At 37.2% G+C, this 23,693-nt stretch overlaps 1 protein-coding gene and 1 non-coding gene across 10 annotated transcripts in view; both read left to right on the top strand.

Annotated features, from left to right (window-relative positions):
• The first annotated feature begins 6,847 nt into the window (after window positions 1–6,847).
• Window positions 6,848–23,693, top strand: part of UNC13C (unc-13 homolog C) — a 585,940-nt gene continuing 569,094 nt past the window's right edge. For 8 of the 9 annotated variants that reach the window (XM_070579965.1, XM_070579933.1, XM_070579910.1 and 5 more), the window contains exon 1: window positions 6,890–7,834. The gene's annotated coding sequence lies outside the window, so the exon portion shown is untranslated. Of the gene's footprint in view, window positions 7,835–23,693 lie in introns of all 9 variants that reach the window. The other variant, XM_070579899.1, reaches the window with a different exon arrangement.
• On the top strand, window positions 15,168–15,274 carry LOC139078643 (U6 spliceosomal RNA). The gene has a single exon (XR_011531675.1). It is a non-coding gene; the product is annotated as a U6 spliceosomal RNA (small nuclear RNA).

Below are 23,693 nucleotides of genomic sequence, written 5' to 3'. Positions count from 1 at the left end.
TTGCCATTTTCATACGTTGGTCATTTGTATATCTTCTTTGGAGAAATGTATATTCAAGATCTTTGCCAATTTTTAAATTGGGTTGTTTGTTTTTTTTGTTGCTGAGTTGTAGGAGTTCTTTATATATTCTGAATATTAACCTTTTATCAGATGAAGACATACAGACCAATGGAATAGAATAGAGAGCCTAGAAATAGACTCTCACATGTATGGTCAAATGATCTTTGACAAGATTGCCAAGACCATACAATGGAGAAACAACAGTCTCTTCAACAAATAGTGCTGGGAAAACTAAATATCCACATGTAAAACAATAAAGCTAGACCTTAACCTTTACACCATATACAAAAATTAACTCAAAATGTATTAAAACCTAAATGTGAGACCTAAAACTGCAAAACTCCTAGAAGAAAACGGGAAAAACTTCACATTGGATTTGACAGTGATTTCTGGGAAATGACACTAAAAGCACAGGCAACAAAAGCAAAAAATAGACCAACGAGACTATATCAAACTTAAAAAATTCTGCGCATCAAATGAAATAATCAACAGAGTGAAAAGGCAACATACAGAAAGGGAGAAAGTATTTGCAAGGAGAAGTATTTTTAATTGAATATAGGATGATTTGTTAATCTAGAAAGAGTCTTCATTAGCTGTTGGAATTTCAGGTATCATAAGAGGGCAATGTTTTTAAGCAGAAGATCTTTCTGTAATTAAAAAAATATTTTCTTTTAAGGTGTATATTTGGAAACTGGTTAAAAATTCATCTACATGTGGAAGACTTTATTATTTCCCTTTCACTTCTTATATGATGCTATCAGATACTGCTCCCTTCTACCATTTCCAGAGGTATACATCATCTCCTACAGTATTCATAAAAAAAGATGATGATGATAACAATAATGGCTGATACTCTATCAAGCTATTTATATTTTTCATGCATTTATTCTGAACAAAAAGCACATAAATAGGTAGTTACTCTTTATTTCCCCTCATTTTATAGATGTCCCATAAATCAAAATCACCAACTGTACTTAAGTGCTATGATGGCAGAATTATTCCAAAAAGGCTATGCCTTATGTTCATTGCCTTAACTTCTACTTTCTCCCATGTGACATACTTTATTAATTTAAGACATAGCACTAGTTACTTATAGAGCCTTTTCTCAACAGAATAGCCAAGGGAACCAAAGAGTTGCTGAAAGAGAAATGAAAAAAGGCAAAGACCTGGAAAGTGAAGGGCTCTGAAGACAACCTTCACTTGGTTTACAGTTAAACTAGAGTCAACCCTTCTGATGGTTGTAAGAGGGCCTTTCTCTTTGGCTGCAAATCAGGATGCAGGGTTTTGTTTTTGTTTTTTCCCTTCCGTGATCTGCAGAGTGTGTGGATGTGCTCTCTGGAGACAACAGCCAAGAAACTGGGCAGAAGATGAAACACCTTGAAGAGCAAGGATGTAACATCCAACCACATTAAATAAAATGCTCTAAGTGGATCTATTTTTGATACAAGTATTTTAGACCATTTCAAAGAAATATGTTTTTGACTTGCTTCATGGTTTGTGTATGTCTTAGACAGTTATTGTTTAAGTTAGCAGGAAAGAACTTTTAGTATGAGACATGAACTATTGTTTATAACCAGAAACTAGGCAATTAAAATTTCTTTAGTACCAGATATGGTTTTTAAAAACCTGTTAAACAAAGAATGTATCTTCACAAATTTTGAATCCATGTCATTTCTGGTCATAATACTTCTCACCCAGTCATCATGGAGCTTCTGTTGAGGTCATTTTCACTGCTCTTGGAGTCATCAGCACAGATTGAATAACTCCTGAAATACTGGCAAGTAATATGATCTAAAATTACACTCCTTAATCTTCTCAAGAGTGGAAAAGAGATCATTGCTGTTGTTGGAAGAAAGCCAAACCCAAGAATCATTTATTTATCACTGTGTACATACACATACTATCCGAGACATTTATTCCTTCTAATATTGAACAAGATAGCTCAAATTACCTATGAACTTTATTGTCAAGCATGTAAAAATGTCTAGTGGACATAAAACGTTTAGCAGGCGAATATGAACCATTAAAACAATTCAGTTTTTATTTTTCTCAAAGTTGAAATTTACCCTTTGAAATGCATGAAGAATAGAAAAGGAAAAGAAGTACGCATATTGAATAGATGGTACATATAAACACAGGAAACTGAGGCTCAGGGAGGTTACAAATCTGAGATGAGTCCATTGAGGGGGAGAAAGCAGCAGAGCTATGAATCAAAAATAGGCCCTTTGGTATTCTAAAACTTTGATTTTTAGGAAAAATTTCTTCTTAGAGTTTTAAAAAAAATTTACTCCTCTGAAAATTTCACCTGATGAATGGAGGGCAGGTTAGTAATAGTAGAAAATAATGAAAATTATATCTGGTAAGAAGTTTGATATTAATTACTATTAATATTTATTAATATTAGCTAAGTTAATAATAACTAATATCTATTGAGTACCTACTACATGTCAGGTATATACTAAATTGCTTTACCTGGACTGTCTCATTTGATTCATCAGCAAGAGTATGAAGAGGAATTATTTTTATACCATTTTACAGATGAAGTAAGTAAGGCTAAGAAAGGCTAAGAAACTTGACTACGATCAAAAAGATAGCGGATAGTAGGGCCAAGATCGGAACACAGGCACCCTGATTCTAGAGTTCAAGCTTTTCAATGCTGAGCTGTACTACTAAATTATAGTTCCCTTGAATCACCAAAAGTCAATGGAAATCTTTTAATTCATATTGTCCAAATGCTGTGCCTTTTCAGCAAAAAGAATCTCTTTAAAAATACCTTAATCTGATGATTTGCTTGAGTACAGTACTGACACTAATTTTACAGAAAGAAAAACAAAGAACAACAGCATGAAAATGAGATGCTGTCACACCAAACAGCATTCAACATCTGATGATCATTAACCAAAGTCTACCCATCATTACCCAAGCAGAAATATCCTAAAAATGTCTGCTTGAATAATTTTACTCTCTTTACTTATTAAAATTTTTAAAAAATTACAAATTTTGCCATTGATTATGTTAGTTTAAATAAATACCTGTCAGTATAGTGGTGGAACCAGTTTTGAAGGAGAAGCGAAATGCCTGCTTCCTAATCTAGTCTCCACCACTTGCTAGTTCTGTATTATCAGGTAAATTATGCAGCTTTTCTGAGTCTTTCTTTTTTCATCTTAGTATGAAGACAACAACAAGACTACTATAGTAGCTTGCAGTTTTTTTAAAGATAAATATCAAATGAGAAAATATATGTAAAACACTTTGTAAGGGTATTAAATGAACTTTAGACAATATTATTGTGTTACTGACTCACCACTGTTGGAATGGGTAGTTAGAAGGTTTGTTCTGGCATACATTTATGAGACAGCTGGTGAGAACCAAGGGTGCCATTTGGACCAAGAAATAGAACAAAACTAATTGGCTACACAGGGACTCAACCCATGTCCTTAACCTCATGAACTTTGTGCTCTACTAACTAAGCACACTGTTACTCACTCAACCTACCTTCATGAGTCTGGCCTTCAGCTGGGCATTGGTGATATAAAGGTGAATGAACCATGGTCTTTGTCCTCAAAGAGATCACAGTCTAGCAGGGAAAGGCAGGCAGATGAGTAAATTAATAGTTAACATACTTTATAATAAACTAACACTACAGTAGAGGTTTCTAAAAGTGCTAAGAGAGCACAGAGAAGAGAACTACCCACACTCACTAGGAAAGTATGGCATTCTCATCTTCTTACTGAATGTGTGGAATCTAACATTTTTACGTCTTAAAACACTTAGGTACACTTAAATCCACATATTAAATAATAGTCAATCTAATTCCTCATTTGGAAATTCCAGAGGTACATTTCATTTTTTCTTTTTTTTTTTTTCTCCACTTAAACAATGAACATTTATTATCAGCTTCTGTGGGTCGGAAATTTGGGAACAGCTCAGCTGGGTGTTTCTGCTGTAGGGTTTCTCAGGTGGTTTCGTTCAGCATGTCAGCAGGGGCTGCAGTCATCTCAAAGCTTGAATGTGGCTAGAAGGTCGGCTTCCAAAATGGCTCATGCACATGGGTGTTGGCAGGAAGTCTCAGTTCCTATACAGCTGTTGGCAGGAGACCTTCATTTCTTGCCCTGTGGACTTCCACCCAGGCTGCTTGAGTGTCCTCATGACATGGCAGCTAACTTTCCTAGAAAGGGTGAACCAAGAGAGTGTGGGCAAAGACTTGTAAGTTACACCCTGTTACTTCCACTTGAAGGTACAAATTTAAGTAACCCATAATTTAATGAAAAGCCTGAATTTAAGAGCAAAAATTAGTATGTGCCTTACTATCACAAAATCGACATTTTGCAAATCTTTCCAAATTGCATTGGATGGTTTATTCCCAAATATTTGTTCCCTTATACATTATTTATTCATACAGAGCTAGAAACATTAACTTGCTATTTTAGATGTAGTTATGTTTTTATCCTCAATTATCTTGAGAATTAGTCTATTTCATTAATTCTTTTCAATGGAGACAGAGAGCCAGTGCTGGTTACAGTTTTGCTTTTTTCTTTAAATAGTGAGGTCCAGTGATTGGTTACCAGTTCCCTGAAACAAAGAGTGAAGTCTTCTAGAAAGCTAAAGATACAATTCAATGCACACAAACTTGATTTATGCTTTTTCAAGAATTCCTCTATTGCTTAAAGCCAAGAGCACAAGCAGTAACAGAATTGTACAAGAACGACCCTTTTACTTGATCCTTTTGGTTTAGTCAAACTTTACTACCGATAAAAAATGACCAATGACCCAGACACCTTGCTCTTCTCCCATCTGAACCATAAATGAAATAAATGATCTGGCCAAGTTTATGTCTTGGGATATGGGAGATAAATGGCACCATAGAGGTTTTATTCCTTCTGAAATTACTGCTGGAAGATTTAGAGAAGAAATGATCTTATTGTCTTAGTCAATCAATCTGTGAGTAAATTTTGGGGCATGTACCTGTGAGTTGCGACTATATAAGTAGAAATTATTCATTTCCTATCCTGTGTTGTTTAATGTTACTAATCCAAGAATTTGGAAAGCTTTTTGAAGAAATAGAGTGTGTTTTATTGATAGGAATGTGTAGGGCTCTAACCAATTGCTGTATTCATATCATTGTGATTAAACGTTATTCAAGTCAGGTACTCAGCAGGTGAAAACTATCCATCAACAGCCCAGGAAGCTGTTAGGGATTTTGCTGTCCCTGCAGGCCAATAAAGTCATAAAGCTCTGTCACTCCCTCCAGTGGTGACATATTTTATTAGTAGTCAATGTCCCTTAGATGCATCGTTCCTGACACTTTTAGGGATGTAAACAATTTCCATTTTGAAATATATAACGAGAATCCTGATGATTAGAGCTAAGCAGTACATTTATCAGAACCCACACACTGGGTTTGGACCATTCATGGAACATTATGTCCTCTTAAAAGCAAAGACTGATGATCACCACTCCTGTTGTTATTTTCTCTATGAGAGAATTTGAATTAGAGCAATATTTTCACACCTCTTTTCATTATACTACATACTCTGGAGACCAGTCAGCGTTAGGATCATCTTACTTGTATTTCCTTCTATAGGTTTAAACATTTACATTACATCCCAGTTTACTGAGGACTTAGAGACATTGCACTAGGCTGGGTGCTGGGCGCTCTCAGCTGAATGTGGCTTCAGCACTTTGTTCTGGGTATTGCACGCCAAAAGAGAAGAAAAAAGGCTCTGTGAACAGGTGTTCTTTCCTCTGCATATTGAGGAGCATTCTTCAAAACAGTGTATCGGCTAGCCTGAAGTTTTCTGTATAAAAAAGTCAAGTTTAGCCCTATCATCTACTTTTAGGTCTGAACAGTTTTCCTTTGCTACATTTGTGTGCTTACAGCCGGGGGCAGTAGAGCTTCGTCCTGCCTGCCACTCCGGTGGCTGCAGTGGGGATCGCACTGCCCCAGTGTCTGTCTCCTCACGCAGCTCATTAGACCTTGAGCAGCTGCTCAAGTCCATTAACAGTCACTTAAACAGCAGGTTGAGGAAGCTGAGCTGTTATGAGCTAAAGGTGGGGCTGTGAGCTGGGAATGGGGAGGGCTGAGCTACCAGCACCTGGCACATATGTTGTGCAAAATTTGGGGGCTATTCTTTTTAACCATAGAGGTATTATTTATTGGTTGTCACGTACAGTAGGTGGAATGTTTTTTGCCACAAGTTTTCCCAAAAATGCTGTATCAGGGTTAACTGTTCCTTGGGTGGTGACTATCACATATTAAGTATTTAGGTAAAGTAGAGTCAATTCTAAAGTTAGTCAAGGTATTTTCATCCTTAAATGTACTGAAAAAAGGCCATACAAATCTATGTATATGCTTCATGTTACTGTTTGATCTCAGCTGATAGTTGACTGTTCTTCAGTCCTGGAAACATCCTCCTATTTTCTAAAAAAGCAAAGAAAAGTAAATAGAAGTAAGCCAGCAGACCAGATGCAGCTTAAAACCTACAAATTATTCCAGGACATGAGCTTCTCTAAGGTTCTATTTTAAGATCCAGTACTTTTTTGGTCTGTTTCAACAGGAGGTTTAGAGGATTGAAAATGCTTTATTGATGGAAAGTGGGAGCCCTTATTCCCCCCACCTCCTCTACTCAGCAAGACTAAAAAAGAAAGCAACCCCATTCAGTTCCTAGCCGGATCTTTAAACGGTTAACATGAAATGGCAAGATATCATTTCTAAGTGAGATGCCAAACCTTTGTATCACTATTAAGTTTTCCACCATTTCCCACTTTGATTTGTGTATGTGTCTTTAACTCAAATTTTTTGAGGAATCACCTTCAAATGGGCTTCCACACATTACAAAGAAGAAGGAAAACCACCCGGGATGAGATACTAACATCTCCTCTCTAATGGGGAATTATGCTCTGTGCAGTGTACTTTTCATGATTCCAAACACAGCTAACTACATCTAAACCAGTAATTATCAAATTATCCATGCTTTCAAAGAGGCTGCAAACGCGGCTAGCAAAATCGGCTGTAGGACTGTCTCCTAGGTCATCACTCAGCGATAAAGGGACATTTAGGCTGAGGAAGCTCTGGCAATCAGGCGTTTCCCCCGGCAATGAAGCTGCGCCCCACAGTTAGTTGTCAGTGCGGTGGTGACGGCCACACCTGGCAGCGGCCACAGTGCATCGCCTGTGAGCAAGGGCTGTGGCTCAGCCTCAGGAGCAGCTCTGTGCGCAGTGGCGGCGGCAGCAGAGGGAGCCGAGGCGCTCTGGGCAGAGGCGGCCGGGGGATCGCATCGTCGGTGCTGCATTCCCAAAACCGGCGGTCGCGGCCGGCGCTGTGTGAAGTTCCCGGCACGCAACAGCTCCTCACCCTCAATTGTTGACGAGCCTTGGCGCTCGACAACGCACGGGAGACAACCCGTTTTGCTTTCTTAGAGATAGGGATGAGAAATGAGCTGCCGAAGGAATTTGGCAACAAGGAGAGTGAAAGGCAGTTTCTTGCCAGCAGCTAAGTTGTAAAATTGCTTTGGAGGCTGCTGCCCCGGGAGCACGATAGAATTGATAAGAACAGACACCGTTGCAGACCAAAGGCATGCCTGATTGCACTTGAGTCGGATCGCTGGGACGCAGCCTCCTCTCCTGCTCTAACTATTTGTGGCTGAATAAAGGAAAGGAGACTAGAAACACAATTGCAAGTGATATTCCTGAAAGGAAAACACAGACACTCCACAAGGTGGGGAGGAACAGCCCAGCTGGTGTGTACATTTTTTTTTAAAGGAGAATCCCTCAGGTATGTTCTCTTTTCCTGGTATGTACTGCCTCATTTGCATGTGATTTTTGTCTGCCTTTTCTTGTTGATTCTTTTCGTTTGCACTTTGAATCACAACCATGGGATTCTCCTAGTGTAGTACATGCGTTTGTAAATGCTCAGCCTTCCTGTCTTTATAATATGGCTGGTTCTATTGAGGATCACTTCTCAGTCATTGTTTTATTTTAAATGCAGAATGATAAATGATTGCTTAGTTTCCGCTCAACTTTCAGGGGAATATCTGTTTAGGGACAAACAAGGCTAGGATATTTCCTAATCCCTTGGAATTTGGGGGAAGAATAGAGCCAAACAAAAGAAAAAAGTTGAGGGCTTCTAGGAAGGGGTTAAAAGCCAAGATGTCATAGACTAGCATTGTGTCACCCAAGTGTTTTTCCAGCTCAGCTTCGGGTCTGGAGCAGTTTGAGCTTTACCAATGGTTCTGCATTTCTAGCTCTTGATCAGTCCTTCAAGATGAAGATCCTACAGATTTGCTTTAAAGAGATGAATTGCTTAAATTGTGTACTTGATTCTGTTTTACGATTGTTCCATGGTGCTGAAGGAGGCAGGCTAAAAAAACATCCCTTTGCTCCAACAGCTTGAGTAAACCCTAACTTCTGCAATTACATCATCGATACACTTGTATAATAAAGAGAAAGACACATACGGCAACAATAGTAACATTGGCCGCCTCTAGTACCTAGGCTGAGATGACAAATCTTAAAGTCAATTTTCCTCATTAGGTTTTTAAAGAGAAAAAGGAAAGAGGTGGGTGGGTAACACACAAAAATGAGTTTTTGGAAATACTCTAACTTTCTTTAAAAAGCTAAGAATATAAATTTATCTCATTTTTGGACTAATAATAAATGTAGTGCTTTTGAAAATAATCTTGCCACCTTTTACACTTCAATATATTATTTTCATAAAAGTGGGTGAAACTGGCAATAAATTAAACATACATGTATTTAAAGTCAATGAGCTTTACTGGAGAGGAGAAACAAGAGAATGAGAAAGTTTGTTACATTTTTTGTATATATCAAAATATTAAAGATTTTTAGGTGTTTTGTTAATACAAAGAGTTAATGCTAAAGCTCTAGGACCTTGACTTTTAATTACTGATGGTTCTACAGTCTTATGATCTAAAAGTCCAAATGGAATAGAGGTAAATGGGATTTAAATTATGATTTATGCATAATGTAAAATAAATCACCACTCTGCTCTTTTAAAACTAAAATCTCATTTTGGCCAAATGGCAGTGATCCGGAGCACTGTCTTGGGCCATACAACAAAATGAGGAAGTCAGTTGTTCCAAAATTTCACATATTACTATAATAACAGCACTATTAAAATATGTTAGGTAACTATAAGCAATTCCTGGACTAGAAGAGTGATTTGCAAGATGGGCAAAGAGTTAAGTTTACATTCATTAGTAGGGTGTGGAAAAAATTGTGTATTTCTTCTGTGTTGATGTTGTATGGGGAGCATTATGATATCTGTAGATGAAACACTACAGCAATGGATACGACAGTAATTTTACTGAATCCGTTCAATGATTATTTTTCAAACTAATGAGTAAAGTGAGCTAAAGTAATTTAAAAGAATATTTGAAACTCTCAAATACAAAGTTGCCTTTTCAAATTACAATGGAATTCTGTTGTGAAAGTAATTTCAACAGAATTGCGGACTCAGATTTGAAGGTGGATAAGCAGGTGTGGGTTTATTTCCTAGCATTTGATTATTTGTTGTTAGACTTCCATTATAGAGATTTGGAAACTTCTTCCAGAAATTGTCATCACTATGTGTTTGGATAAATTCATGTCCAGGTGAACTATGAGGTAAACATGTTAGATAAGCCTAGAGAATTCACTTTCCATGTGCTTATTATTAACAAAGTAAACGATTTCCCTTTCTAGGGCATCTAACACCTGTCTATGGTTGCTAGTCTTTAAATTTAAAACAATGAAGTGTGTGGTGCACAGAACTACTTGCTTAAGAGCCCATGGATCATTGTAAACAGATGACAACTGTGCTTATTTCCCTTTCAAAGACAAATTATACTAAGAGTCTTTGTGCATGTGATGTGTATGTGTGTGTAAGGGTCAATCGAGAAGGGTTTTTGCTGATTTAGGGCAAACCTCTGATTTTGAATATCAGTACACTTTTGGTATGATATCTTTTTTCTAATGCTCCACGCACTTTCATTTCTGTTGACCTACTCAGCGAATGAAATGTGTAAACCCTACTGTGAGTGTTCTGAGACATTTTGCCACCTGTACATTGTCTTCCAGTTTTAATATCATCAGTTTCTGTTATTCATTCTTTCCATTCCACAGTCTTTACTACGGAAGGACTTTTTCTCCAGAATTTTTGAAATGTGAAAATCACCTTGCCACCTGAGAAAAGCATTCCTGCATTTCAGCTGGGAGCTTTAGGAATTTTAAATACATGCCAAATTTGTTTCTAAAATACATTTTTACAGGTAGAAAGTCACTTTCTAACTGTATTATTGTTTATACCTGTTATCAACTTATTTGATAAGATACATTAAAATAATATCTCTCACGCAATAATGCAAATTCAAGGAATTAAATTTGCATCTTTTGTTGTTGTTGATACAAATCCTTTCTGGATCTTAAGTTTTCTGAGCTTGGATGGCTAAGCTCCAATCCCCTTCCAGCTTGAAAAAGAGGAGGGGAGATTTATTAATAGCCCTCTCAGTCTGTAGCTTTTGAGTATGCAGAAGACTGAGTGCCCTGTTCTGTAATCTCTGCAGAGATAACGGATACCACAGCAGCGTTTGCTCCACTTGTAGTCTTTTAAGACATAGTTAGGAGACAGGCTGTGTTCTAAACTCTAGATCAAAAGTCCTCCAGAGAAGAAGTATAAATGAAAACACACTGAATCATTTCTCCTTCTCTTGTGAAACTGGTTGTGATCCAAGAGACATAATGTTTCCTATCTCTTGCAAATCCTAGTTATCCTGTATAGTTTAGTCTCAGCATGTAGAAATTATTACAATCTTGATATTGGAGAAGATTTTATATTATTTTTCTTATGTAGACAGTTCAGAAAGTATTTTGTGGAAATAAATGCTAGTTAGCATAGTCAACATTATGAATTGTACTCAGGATTTTCAAAGTATTTAAAAAAGCAATCAGAGAAGATGAGTTTCTCTCTAGAATATTTTCTTGTCTCTCTTAGACCTTTAAAGCCCCACCGTCAATCTGTCTCTATTCTCGGCAGCCAATCTCCATTGGCCCAAGTCCTGTGTTCAGAGTAAAACATACTTTATTTTCTGAGCATTCAGGCTCTTGAGAAGCTGGGTGCGATGTGTCTTTTTGATAGAAAGAGAAAGTGTTTTACATGAAAATATTTTGCTTCATGTGTTTTATAAGTTCAAATAACATACTCTAGACGTAGATTTTCCAGGCATATTAAACCTAAGAAAGAAAAAAAAAAAAGAGTAGCTGTCAGACAGGGATGATGATTTCTATTTTACAGGTGGGAAGAGCTGATGAGCTAGGCTCAGTCACTGAGGTATGTTTCTGAGGGCACACTGTTGACCTTGTCTTAGAAAAGCTGGAATCATGTCACTGTTAAGTGGCATATAACTGGAAAGACCTAAACAGTTGCTTTGCTTATCAATGAGAACTATTTAGTAAAAATTGCCAATCAGATAAAAATAGAGAATTAATTCACACTTTCCAACAGAAGTCCAGTGCTTTTTGCTATAGTGGAAAATACTGGAACTAGTCAAATCCTGGCTCAGTCTGCAACTGTCTGGGCAAATTTGGACTGTCATTTTCTAAGCATTGATTTTCTCATCTGTAAAAGACTATTGCTTTGATGCTCATGAAGACTCAGTTTTCAGACTCAGAAATTCTATAAGATCTACATCATGCAGACTCTATAGTGTTGACTCCATTTGAAATGTAGCTACAGAATTACTTCATTCTGATTTGCTTCTCCTGAGGCTAGAGGTTTGTAAATATCATTTACCTGCTTGACCAGCTGAGGAAGCAGTATTAACCCTTTTAGAACTTTTAAGAAATTTGTCAACTTATTTTCCTTCGCACAACTAGGCAATGATAAGTATTGGCTTAATTATATTCCATGTAACTGCATATTTTGTATAAGGCCCTGTATTTGTGAGTCATAAAATATTTGCTGCATCTTTGATAGATGTTGAAATGCTGCCATTTTCTTACAAGAAACAAATGGTGTTTGGGTACTTAGCTGCTTGCCTTATTAGAGTCACTCATAGAACAGCTTTATTGAGAGCTTTTAAAAATAAAGTGTATGTACCTACTGTAGTCATTTGAATAGAATTACTCTCTCTGCTTCCAGCTGCCTTCCCTTTTGGATGGGCACACTCATGAGAACATGCTAGAAAGCAGGGGATTGCAGGGCTTGCTCATGGCTGAAGGGGCAGACTTAACTAGGAAAGCTTCTCAAACCAAAGGAGAATTCATATTTCCTTCTTAATTTCAAAGGAAGTTGATTGGAAGGAGGCAAAATATATAGATTAATTTCATATATGTAAAAATTAAAATTTAATTCTAGTTACTTCTTAGCAAGTAATCCATAGGATTAGAAGATCATGCTTAATTACCCAATAAAGTGTCATAATATTACTGGACAGGAGGTGAAGAGCATCTTTTTTTAAATAGTACATGATAAGACATGTAAAGCTTGTCTAAATAGGTACAGCAAATTACAAGAAATTGATGTCTCCCTCCATTAACCTTGAGCAGGAGCATGCCCTTGATCCTCTTTGTCTACTCTTTATCTTGATGAGCTGAATTTCTTTAGTGGCCTATACTACCTCATTGAGGAATTTTATACCAACACATCTCACCAAAGTCAAGAGATTCAACTCCTCTAGCTTCCCCCAAGCAGCTCTTTTTCCTGATTTTCCTCAGTCTCTCAGGCTCAATCTCAAGTCATCCACATTGCCTTATTCTTCTTCGTACTCCATATTCAATTAGGACTCATCAAATCTTGTTTTCTCTTTTATACATTGTTTCCAGCCATGCCTTCTTTCCTCCTCCTGTTGGCACCATCCTACTTCAAGTTCTTGTCACTTCATGACTAGAATTCTGCTCTGGCCTTCCAATTGTTCTATTATGAGCCTCTCATCGGAGCGTCTGTTCTGCATACTACTGCCAGATTCATTGTCCTAAAAAATGCTTTGGTCATGGCACATGTTACTCCCTGCTCAAAAACTTTCAAGGACACCACACTGTATATAAGATAAAGCCCAAAATATTTTAGTGTGGCTAAAGCACCTTTCACAAGCAGATCTCAGACTGCCTTTCCAGCTTTACCTTCTTCTAGTTCCTTACCCAATCTCTGCCCCAATTACACAGATTATTCAGTTTCCAAATAGTAAAATTTCATACAATTTTCATTACTAAATTATTTGCACAATTCATTTAGTAACACATGTATACTTTCTTATGAGATTTATCCTTTGGTCTTGACCTATACTTTAAATCTTTATTGTTGCATGTAACTTAAAAAAAATTCCTAGCAACACTATAAATCCATTAAGTGAAGTATTTGAGTTAACTTTGGCAAGTTACTTAAAACTTCTGCATCTTAACTTCTCAACCAGAAAATCATGGCACCATAAAGAGTATTGCTTTTCAGAGTTTTCATGAAGATTAGATGAAATAATATAGATTAAGTGCCCAAAGAATATTGGCTGTTGTTAATTGTAGTTATTATGTTCATATTCCTCACTACCTTGTATATAGAAGATGGATACTCAGTAAATTTGTTTGCTTTTATATTTAATTTGAATTCTATAATATTATCAGTTATTAAAAGAAAAGACTAGTAAGGGAAGAGAGAGGCTGATATACAAAGTAGGAAATAAAAAGAAAAACATGAAAAAGAAGGAAAAACTCAAATGTCTGCTATGATTTAAGATAGTAGTTACCTCAGCAACTACATTTAGAACAGATTGGAATAGCTTTGAACACCCTGTTTTTGATGAAATCAAGGGCCCTGAGATTCCAATATTCTTATGAGTGTTTGCCATAGTATTATGAGGCAGCAAATCTTAATGACTTTCCATAGTATAGCTGAGATGGATTTCATGGAGAGTCTACCACTGTAAAATGCTTCTGGGAACAAGAAGAGAGACTAGTGTGTAACAAGTGACTGTGATTTATTCTCATTGTTCAGAGCTCTGGCTTTAGAGGCTCTCAGTAACTGTATGACACACGTCAAGATCTAGTGCCCATGCAGCTTATGAACACAACCACAGGGCACAAGAGGAAAGGCATAAGAAGTGTACTTCAAGAGAGGTGGAAGATGAACAATTAATAACAGGGAGCCACCTGCCTGACTTTACTTTAGTCAGAGTCATGTCACATTATAGGTCGGTGTCAACTCACGATAATGTCTATTTTCTTGTTCTTGACCAGGGTGCTGTGACTAGATACTACTTTTTCAGCTTGGTGTTTCTAATAACAGTACTTTCCTCATTGGCTCCATGTCCCATATCCTCCCTTGTTTCCTTGTATCTAAATCTTCCCCTTTTAACTTCAGCTGATAATCTAGAACGTGGTCTACCTCTCTCCTATTTAGTCCTGTAGCACATCCAACTTGTGTTTGTGTTAATGGTCTTTACCACCCTAGCTTCTGCTCTATGGCTCTAGCTCCCAGTGGATTCAGCAATAGCCACAATTATGGAAAGAAATCCAACGAATTCCTAATGGTCTTTTTTAGTATTCTAGAAGGAATTCTTAGAGCATCTGTTTATTCTGAAATAGGAGGCAATGTGGCTGATTATAGACAGGTGTTTTCACTTGTGATATTTCATGTTGGAGGAAAATTTCCCAGAAAAGACTGAATGAGGAATCTGAGCAAAATCTGCCTTGAATTCCTTGGTTGAGCTTGAAATCTCTAAATTCCTCAGTAATGATGGTAAGAGGAGGGGATGTCAATTACAAGTGGCAAAATATGGTCAATTCTAGAATCTAGAGAGAAAGCTTGAGCCTGGCTTTGTAAGCTTTACTTCTCAGTTTCTAGATTTTATATTACCTTTCTCTTAAGACACTTGACATTATAAGCCTTGATTAATTTCTCTCATAGTTGGTTCCAGTTCTCTGATCTTCAGGTCCTACCCACAAGATATTATTTGCTGATTGTTGGTTTGGAAGATAAAACTTCCTTCCACGAGAATGGAGGAGATGTTTCTTAGAGTGCAGAAAATTTAAAAAGTCCACAAGACGTGACACAAATTTTAGATGTCAAATTTAAGTAGAATTATAAGATCCTAGATATGGTTTTAAAAAATTATAGAAGCGTGCTCGCTTTGGCAGCACATATACTAAAATTGGAACGATACAGAGAAGATTAGCATGGCCCCTGCGCAAGGATGCCACGCAAATTCGTGAAGCATTCCATATTTTTCAGAAAATGATTAATAAAGATTTATGCTTGAGTCTTCCTGCAAAAAAAAAAAAATTACAGGAGCATCAAGAAAGTACTTATCAAAGTAGTTACAGTTTCTAGATGCCTGTTTTTCAATGATTTCACAGTTAGTCTACATATTGTCCCTCTTTTCATTGTGAACTCAGTCTCTTAGTTCAGCTATCTAAAATTCCTAGAAGACAGATGATTTACTGTACTGCTTAATGCCAGATGGAAATGTACCAAAAAGTAAAGTCTTTTCATATTTTAAAGCAAAGAAATTTGTTATTGTATGTCTGTGAATATTAATGAGTGATAAAACCAAGAAATCTAAAATCTAATGGAGAGATACTATAAACTCCTATTTATCAAGAATTCAAACATTAGTGAACAATTAACTAATTTGTGGCAGTAGCTTTTGAACAAAGATAAATATAGTAGATATTTATAGATGATGGCTTATAGATTAAGTTAAGACATCATCTTATGTCGGCTATATTGTACAATAGCAATATATATTCATTATGATGTCGTGGAAGATTCTCAAGGCTTCCCCTTAGTGCTTCCTATAATATAAAATATTAAATTATATTTAGCATAATTGGTCTTTAATACTTTTTAAGTATTTGAAATTGGTAAGTATATATTTGGATAAATAGGCATTTGCTATTTAGTTAAATAGCACAATGTTGATGATACAGGATAACTATCTAGGTAATTAGAATTCTATTTATTTGGTGTGGGAGGTAGTAGAAATGACCTTTTGAAAGTATGTTAACTCCTGTATGGATTGAATATCAGCACTTAGGGAAATATTCTGTCCCAAGATCACAGACCTGGATTTTAACACATCATCTTGTAAGAGGAATACATTTACTCATAAAGAAGAATAGAAAAGGAATTATTATTGTGCAAAATCCATCTCTTTTCCCAGAAAAACAATTCAAAGCCAGCATTCTCCTGAAGAGAAACTGGAGCCTCAACCATATGCATGAAAGACAGTACATTTTTCGTATTTCTGAGTACTGGCAGGTTTATTTTAATTACATTTTGGTTAGATCACTACTGAAATTACTCTCTGGCTCCTGAGGACACAGCAGGTGGCTATGGAAGAAGGTGGGGCAGGAGTGTCATGGATAACAGGCAAAAGGCAAGCTTGGATTTGAAACATGTCCACAAAACCCACATTTCAGAAATCCCAGCACGCTGAGGTGACTATGTTTACATTGTCTGTTCTTGCTGTATGCCTTAGGCTGCCTGAGGGACATCTCCTGTACCTTTCTGATTGAGAGGTATATTCTGCCTCTTGAGCTGCTGCCTTTGTCCTAATTAGACTAGCTATAAAACACTTGGAGTCTAGGGGATTCCTTCTGGCTTAATTACAGAGCTGTGAGCAGCTTTTGCAGGAGAAGTGAAGCAAGTTCAACTTCAGACAAGATGTGTCTATGTGGTTTTAATATGTGGTTACCTGTGCAGAGACTGAAAGGCTTGGCTTTCCCAATGCCCCTCTCCCTCACCATCTAGTATGGACTGAATTTTAGTGCTTGCCTTCTCTTCTTTTCTTCACTAGATTGTGAGCTCCTTGTGGGCAAGTCTTGTGCCATTGTTCTCCTCACTGCAAAACAGGTAGAATGCTTACATATATTAGTTTCAGAGAAAAAGAAACCTGGTAGATTAAAATGGTTCTGATGGGATACAATACAGAGTTTCCTGTGTTTGACATTATTAATAACAAAAGATAATGTTCAGAAGAGTTTTTCCTGATATTTTAAAGAAGAGAGGAGGGCATAGATTATGATTATTGGTCAGAGAGAATATTCTGGGCAGAGGGATGCTCGTGGGACCAAAGGAAATAAAGTTGTTGTGAGACGACAGCAGAAAGCTGATTTTGTTGATATTTAAGAAGCCTTCAGACACTTTGCTAGGCTCTATAGAAAGAATGTGACAATGAATGAAAAGAGGACCTGCCTTCAAAAGCCCTTACATCTACTGGGAGAGGGAAATCTGAACACAAATTACTATACAAGAGGTGAATTAAGGGAGATTGCCAAAGTAGTGAATGTGAAAGTGGGCTAAATATGAACTACAAATGGAAGGAATGAATTGTAGGATTCTACATTGCAACTGTGATGATCTGGTGAGGAGGAAATGAAAGTACATTGTGTTCGATGCAAGAGGTAAAGAGACGTCTGGGGTTAGAGCAGAGAATATATGGTGAGGGGTAAAGCTGTTGAAAGGTCTGAATTTCATAGAGTAGGCATCAAAGAGTAACCTTTTGGTGGAAATGGTTGGAAAGAAAATACTCTTGTTTATTGAAATTGCTTTCTCAAATAACTGTCCCTGTTCATTCTGATCTTACAGAGGGCAAGGACTATTGCTGTTTTGCTCATCAGTGTATCCCCCAAACCTAGTACAGGCTAGAATACATAGCTGGAGCTCAATAAATATTTGTTGGGTGAACGAATAGACTGTTGCTATCTCCATAATGTCAATATTTTTTAAAGCTTTTGAATTAAAACCAAATTTATAGCTTGAATATATTTTTCACTTCTTCATCTTCACTGGTAACTTATTCTGTGTATAAAACCATGTAGGTACTAGGGTACTAGGGTTACAAGGAATAGTTTTCCAAAGGAGGGACTTAGAACCTTATTAAGGAGAGAAGACAGAGAGAGATGCCATGCTTGGTGTGAGTAGAACATTAAAGAGTAAATTGAGCTGTTTCTCTAATGTCAGCGTATTGTTCTATATTTTGGAATCTGTTAACTAAACACTTCCCCTCCAAATTGTGATCAGATATTTCTTCCCTGAACACTATGGCTCAATTTGCATTTATCAATGAAGGCAAGGTTATGCAACTTCAACTACAATCTTGGAAAACTCTGATTAATAAGCACTGCTTAATTGTTTAAAAAAATGGCAATCTTTCTTGGTTTCTGCCTGAAATAATAGCCTGATAAGAAATTCAGTGATAAAAATAGAAAAAAAATCACTAGTCCAAACAATTCTAAAGGCACTAAGGCAGAGCAATGACCTTAAATTAAAACTCTAATTCCTCATGCTTTGCCTATTTTGCCCTTAAATGTGTAGATTTCCTCTTTGGCAAACATAAGGATTTTTGTGTTTTGTTTATTATGCCATGTAAAACCTGTTTCCTTTTTTCTTCTTTTTTGCTGTTGAACATAAACACAGCCAAATACAAACCACAGGGAGGATTATTATTTCTGACTGTGCGTTCAGGTGTTTCTTAATTTATATACCATGTGGGTTTCCAAAATATCTGCAAGCTAATATCAATGTTAAATTCACTAGGGAACTGGCATTTTGTTTTCTGGGAAATTGAGCTAAATAATCTTCTAAAGAAAGTATCAGTCCATTGATTTACATGTTTTATAAGTTTGAGCTTGCTTAGACTGATGCATAACTGGGATTTTTTTTCTTTTTTGGGGGGGCAGTGAGGAAGATTGGCCCTGAGCCAACATCTCTTGCCAATCTTCCTTTGTTTTTTTCTTTTTTCTCCCCAAAGCCTCAATACATATTTGTATAGCCTAGTTGTGGGTCATCCTAGTTCTTCTATGTGGTATGCCACCGCAGAATGACTTGATGAGTGGTGCTAGGTCCACGCCCAGGATCCGAACTGACAAACCCGGGCTGCCTGAGCGGAACACATGAACTTTACCACTTCACCACTGGGCTGGCCCCTGGATTTTTTTTTTAAAACAATGGACAGCACCGGCCTCTCTGTCCTCCAGTTTTAAAAGGAGTCGTCCTTGGTGCTGACATGTGATACTGCAATAGCCCTGCATCTCAGTTTTAGTAGAGATCTCTGGCACTGTCGTGATATGAAAAACAGAGGAAGAATTGGGCTGAAGAGTCTGAGGCTGTATTAATGTTTCTTTTTTTAAAAAAATTATTTTATTGAGGTCATATTGGTTTATAACATTGTGTAATTTCAAGTGTACATTATTATCTATCAGTTTCTGTACAGACTGCATTGTGCTCACCACCGATAGTCTAGTTTTTATCCATCGCCATACATATGTGCCCCTTTACCCCTTTCGCTCACCCCCCCCACCCCCTTCCCTTCTGGTAGCCACTAATCTGTTCTCTTTATCCATGTGTCTGTTTATCTTCCACATGTGAGTGAAATCATATCGTGTTTATCTTTCTCTCTCTGGCTTATATCGCTTAACATAATACCCTCGAAGTCCATCCATGTTGTTGCAAATGGGGCAATCTCATCTTTTTTATGGCTGAGTAGTATTTCCTTATGTATATATACCACATCTTCTTTATCCATTCATTAGTTGATGGACACTTGGGTTGCTTCCAAGTCCTGGGTATTGTGAATAATGCTGCAGTGAACATAGGGGTACATAAATTTCTGTGTATTGTTGATTTCATGTTCTTTGGATAAATACCCAGTAATAAGATGGCTGGATCATATGGTATTTCTATTTTTAATTTTTTGAGAAATCTCCATACTGTTTTCCATAGTGGCTGCACCAGTTTGCATTCCCACCAGCAGTGTATGAGGGATCCCTTTTCTCCCCATCCTTGCCAAGATTTGTTATTTTTTAGCTTGTTAATTATAGCCATTCTGACAGGTGTTATGTGATATCTCGTAGTTTTCACTTGCATTTCCCTAATAATTAGTGATGTTGAACATATTTTCATGTGCCTGTTGGCCATCTGTATCTCTTCTTTGGAAAAATGTCTGTTCATATCCTCTGGCCGTTTTTTGATCAGGTTGTTTGTTTTTTTGTGGTTGAGTTGTATGAATTATTTATATATTTTGGATATTAATCCCTTATCAGATATATGATTTACAAATATTTTTTCCCAGTTGGTGGGTTGTCTTTTCATTTTGTTGATGGTTTCCTTTGCCTTGAAGAAGCTTTTTAGTCTGATATAGTACCATTTGTTTATTTTTGCTTTTGTTTCTCTTGCCTAAGTAGATATTGTATCCGAAAAAATGCTGCTAAGACCAATGTCAAAGAGTGTACTGTGTATGTTTTCTTCTAAGAGTTTTATGGTTTTGGGTCTTAGATTCAAGTCTTTAGTCCATTTTGAGTTAATTTTTGTGTATGGTGTAAGATAATAGTGTACTTTAATTCTTTTTCATGTGGCTGTCCAGTTTTCCCAAAACCGTTTACTGAAGAGATTTTCCTTTCTCCATCCTATATTCTTGGCTCCTTTATTGAAGATGTGTGGCTTTATTTCCGGGCTTTCAATTCTGTTCCATTGATCTGTGTGTCTGTTTTGTGCCAATACCATGCTGTTTTGATTACTGTAGCTTTGTAGTATATTTTGAAGTCAGGGATCGTGATGCCTCCAGCTTTGTTCTTTTTTCTCAGGATTGCTTTGTCTATTCAAGGTCTTTTGTTGTTCCATATAAATTGTAGGATTTATATTCAAGTTTCTTTCTGTGGTCCTGACTGCTATCCCTATCAGGGTAATGAGATAGGGATTTAGTTGGGAAATAACTCATAAAGGGAGAACAGGCCAGCTTTTCCAAAATGTAAGCAAGCTGTGACAACTGGCAGTATCTCTGCCTCCTCATTTCATCCATCTCTGCCTCCAATTCTCTTCTCCATCCTTTTTTTTGGGGGGATCCCTCTCCCTATTAAAACATACCTATTTTGTGTCTCATTCCCTTACTTATTTGGAACTTTTTAAATTATTCCAAACATGCAGGTAATTATTCCATATATCCATGGGGTCATCTAAGAAAGACAGACCAGAAATAAAGAAGTATAGAGCTTTCAAGAGAATTCAACAAAAGATTAGGAAGATGAAATGCAGAGCCAGGAGTACAGGGGACTATCTGTCTTGCCCTTTGATGGCCAACAAATTGATAACATAACTCTAGCTTCAATTGGTTTATTCATATTTGTGTGTAAAGGACATATTGGAGTCACACCTAAGTATTATATGGTAAAATTTTAAAATATTTTATTTAAAAAATTTTTTAGTAGTGATAGATGCATAAATCTTTCCTACCTCACACCTTCTTCCACAACTATAAATTTTCTTTGTACTTACCCTTTTTGTGTGTAAGTGGATTTAAGTTTTACTACCAGTAGACTTTGAACCTGTAGAGAATGAAAAACTAGTTTAGGCAAAATAGATTAGGTGTATTAGGAGTAGCAAAGTAGTTTTTATTTATTTGGAAAGATTTAAGGGCCATGAAGTCCTCATGTTTGGAGAAAAAAAATAACAACCTTTATCCTTCTCCCCCCTAATATTGATGCTTTGTTACTCTAAAATTCTTCCAAGTACCCCAGAAAAGTAAATAAATTAGGCTGCATCAATTATTAACATGTCTAGTTATCAGATTGTTTCCTGAAAGTTGTGGTAGGTCAAGTAAGACCTGAGTCATTGGACACTTAAGGACAGAGAAAGGAATGACTCAGTGGGACAGCAAAGGTAAACAAAGGGGCCAGGTTGTTGGGAACAAAATTTATTTACTTCACAAACTTTGTATATTCAGGGCTAGGCATTGTGTGTCCCTCAGCTCCAAGGCTGGGAGCAACTGACTGAGAGCTCCATCAGACGCTAGGAAACCTTTGATTTAGAACACTGTTCCATGTTTGAACACAGCTTGGAGATGGAGACACAACTTCTGCCTTGGAGACATAATTTCTAATAAAGATCCACCAAGAGTGATTTTTTTTAAGTTCTGTACAATATGCCAATAGAGGGCCTTTTCAGCAGAATATTTACTACGTTTATGTTTAGTGTATTCAATAGTACATTTAAATATATAATCAGGCAGTTTAAATTCAAATTATGTTCTCCTTGATAAAAGTATGTACCTTTTATATTTTTCAGGTTATCTGTATAATATAGTGATATAAGGTGAAGGCTTTGGAGTTTCATATCCAGTATGCAGATGTGGGCACTTCCACTTTCTAGAATTGTGGTGTTAGGCAAGGTACTTAATTGTGCCAAGCCACAGTTTCCTGCTCTCTACAACAGGAATAGTACAGTAAATTTTTTAGAGGATTGTTGCCATGATTAAATGAGATAATTTTAAAAAATACTCAGTATAGTGCCTGGAACAGAGCAAGCAAATATTAAATGGCACCTACTATTATTATTCTTTGTTACTCATCAACTGCCTCTGCTACTTATGCTATACCATGAAAATAAAGATAATATGTTTTGTAGAACTGGAGTCACGCAACCTGAAGGTCAAAACTAGGGCATGTTCAGGGACAGTATGGAAAAGCTGTGAACTTGTATCTGTAGCGATCCAGGAACCAAGAATGGCCTTCAGTTGAGGGCCATTTCCAGAGGTTGACTCAGGAGAATGAGTACCCCGGTTCTGAAGGTACCACACTCTGGCATCCATTACAGTCTGTCCTATGTGCCATTGAAACCCATTTGCTTCATAGCGCAAGTTAGCACCATCTGGAACAGCTGGCTGGTTTCTTTTCCTGGAGAAACTTACATGAAGAAAGTTATTGGAATGAACTAGAGCCCCTGTAATTTCAGCTGCTCTCATGACCACAATACATCATCTCCCTCCTACACCTCCCATATTAGATACCCTCTACCCATGGCTAGCATCTCTGCTGGGCTAGGTGGTTTCCCTCATGGGATGACCCAGATTATCATCCATGAGGGGTCTGAGCCCTCAGTCATTTTGCCATTCTTATCCATTTACCATCAAATCAGGCAGGGGACTCTGAAGGGTTTCCTCAGTGGCTTACCTGGGTGCCAAACATATTCCTCCTTGTCCCCATAGTGTAATTTCATCCCTACTTTCTCCTAATGATCAGAGTTAGTTCCTCTAAAGTGACCAGATGGCAATCATCTCCTAAGATTTCATGGCACTTTCTCTGTGTGTCCTCATAGAAGCAGTCCTCCTCTGGGACCCAGGTGCTCTGTAATCACAGAGAACAAAGTTGTGGGGGATGGGAAGTACAAACACTCCAAGAGGGACATCAAGAATGATAATAAATAGGGCCACTCCTTGGTTCTCAGACCCATGTATTCTGTCTATAGGAGACACAATACCATGTGATGGTCATGGAGTTAGAGTATATAATGCATTTTGAAGTATGGCACCCCATCCTATCAGGGTATCATTTCTAAGCTGGCACTTCAAATGTGTCTTTGAAGCCTATTTAAAAAAAAATTTATCAGCCTAGAAGCTTCTGGGCTTTGATTTACTATGTCATAGTTGTTTTGATTCCAGTTAAAATGAAGTACTGCCCTTTTCAGAGTAGAAGTTCAATGTAATCAATTGCTGCCAAGTGGCTAGTCGATCTTCTTGAAAGATGTTGTTTTTTCAGGTGCTCAGCATTGGTCTCTGTTCCTGGCAGGTTGCGTATTTGGCAGCAGCAGTACCTAGATCAGCCTTGGTGAAAAGGAGCCCATGCTGTTTAATCCATGAATAATCTCCATCTCA

The sequence above is a fragment of the Equus przewalskii genome, chromosome 1, assembly GCF_037783145.1.
Source record: "Equus przewalskii isolate Varuska chromosome 1, EquPr2, whole genome shotgun sequence".
Taxonomy (NCBI): Eukaryota; Metazoa; Chordata; class Mammalia; order Perissodactyla; family Equidae; genus Equus; species Equus przewalskii.
This window is presented reverse-complemented; position numbering and strand designations above follow the sequence as displayed.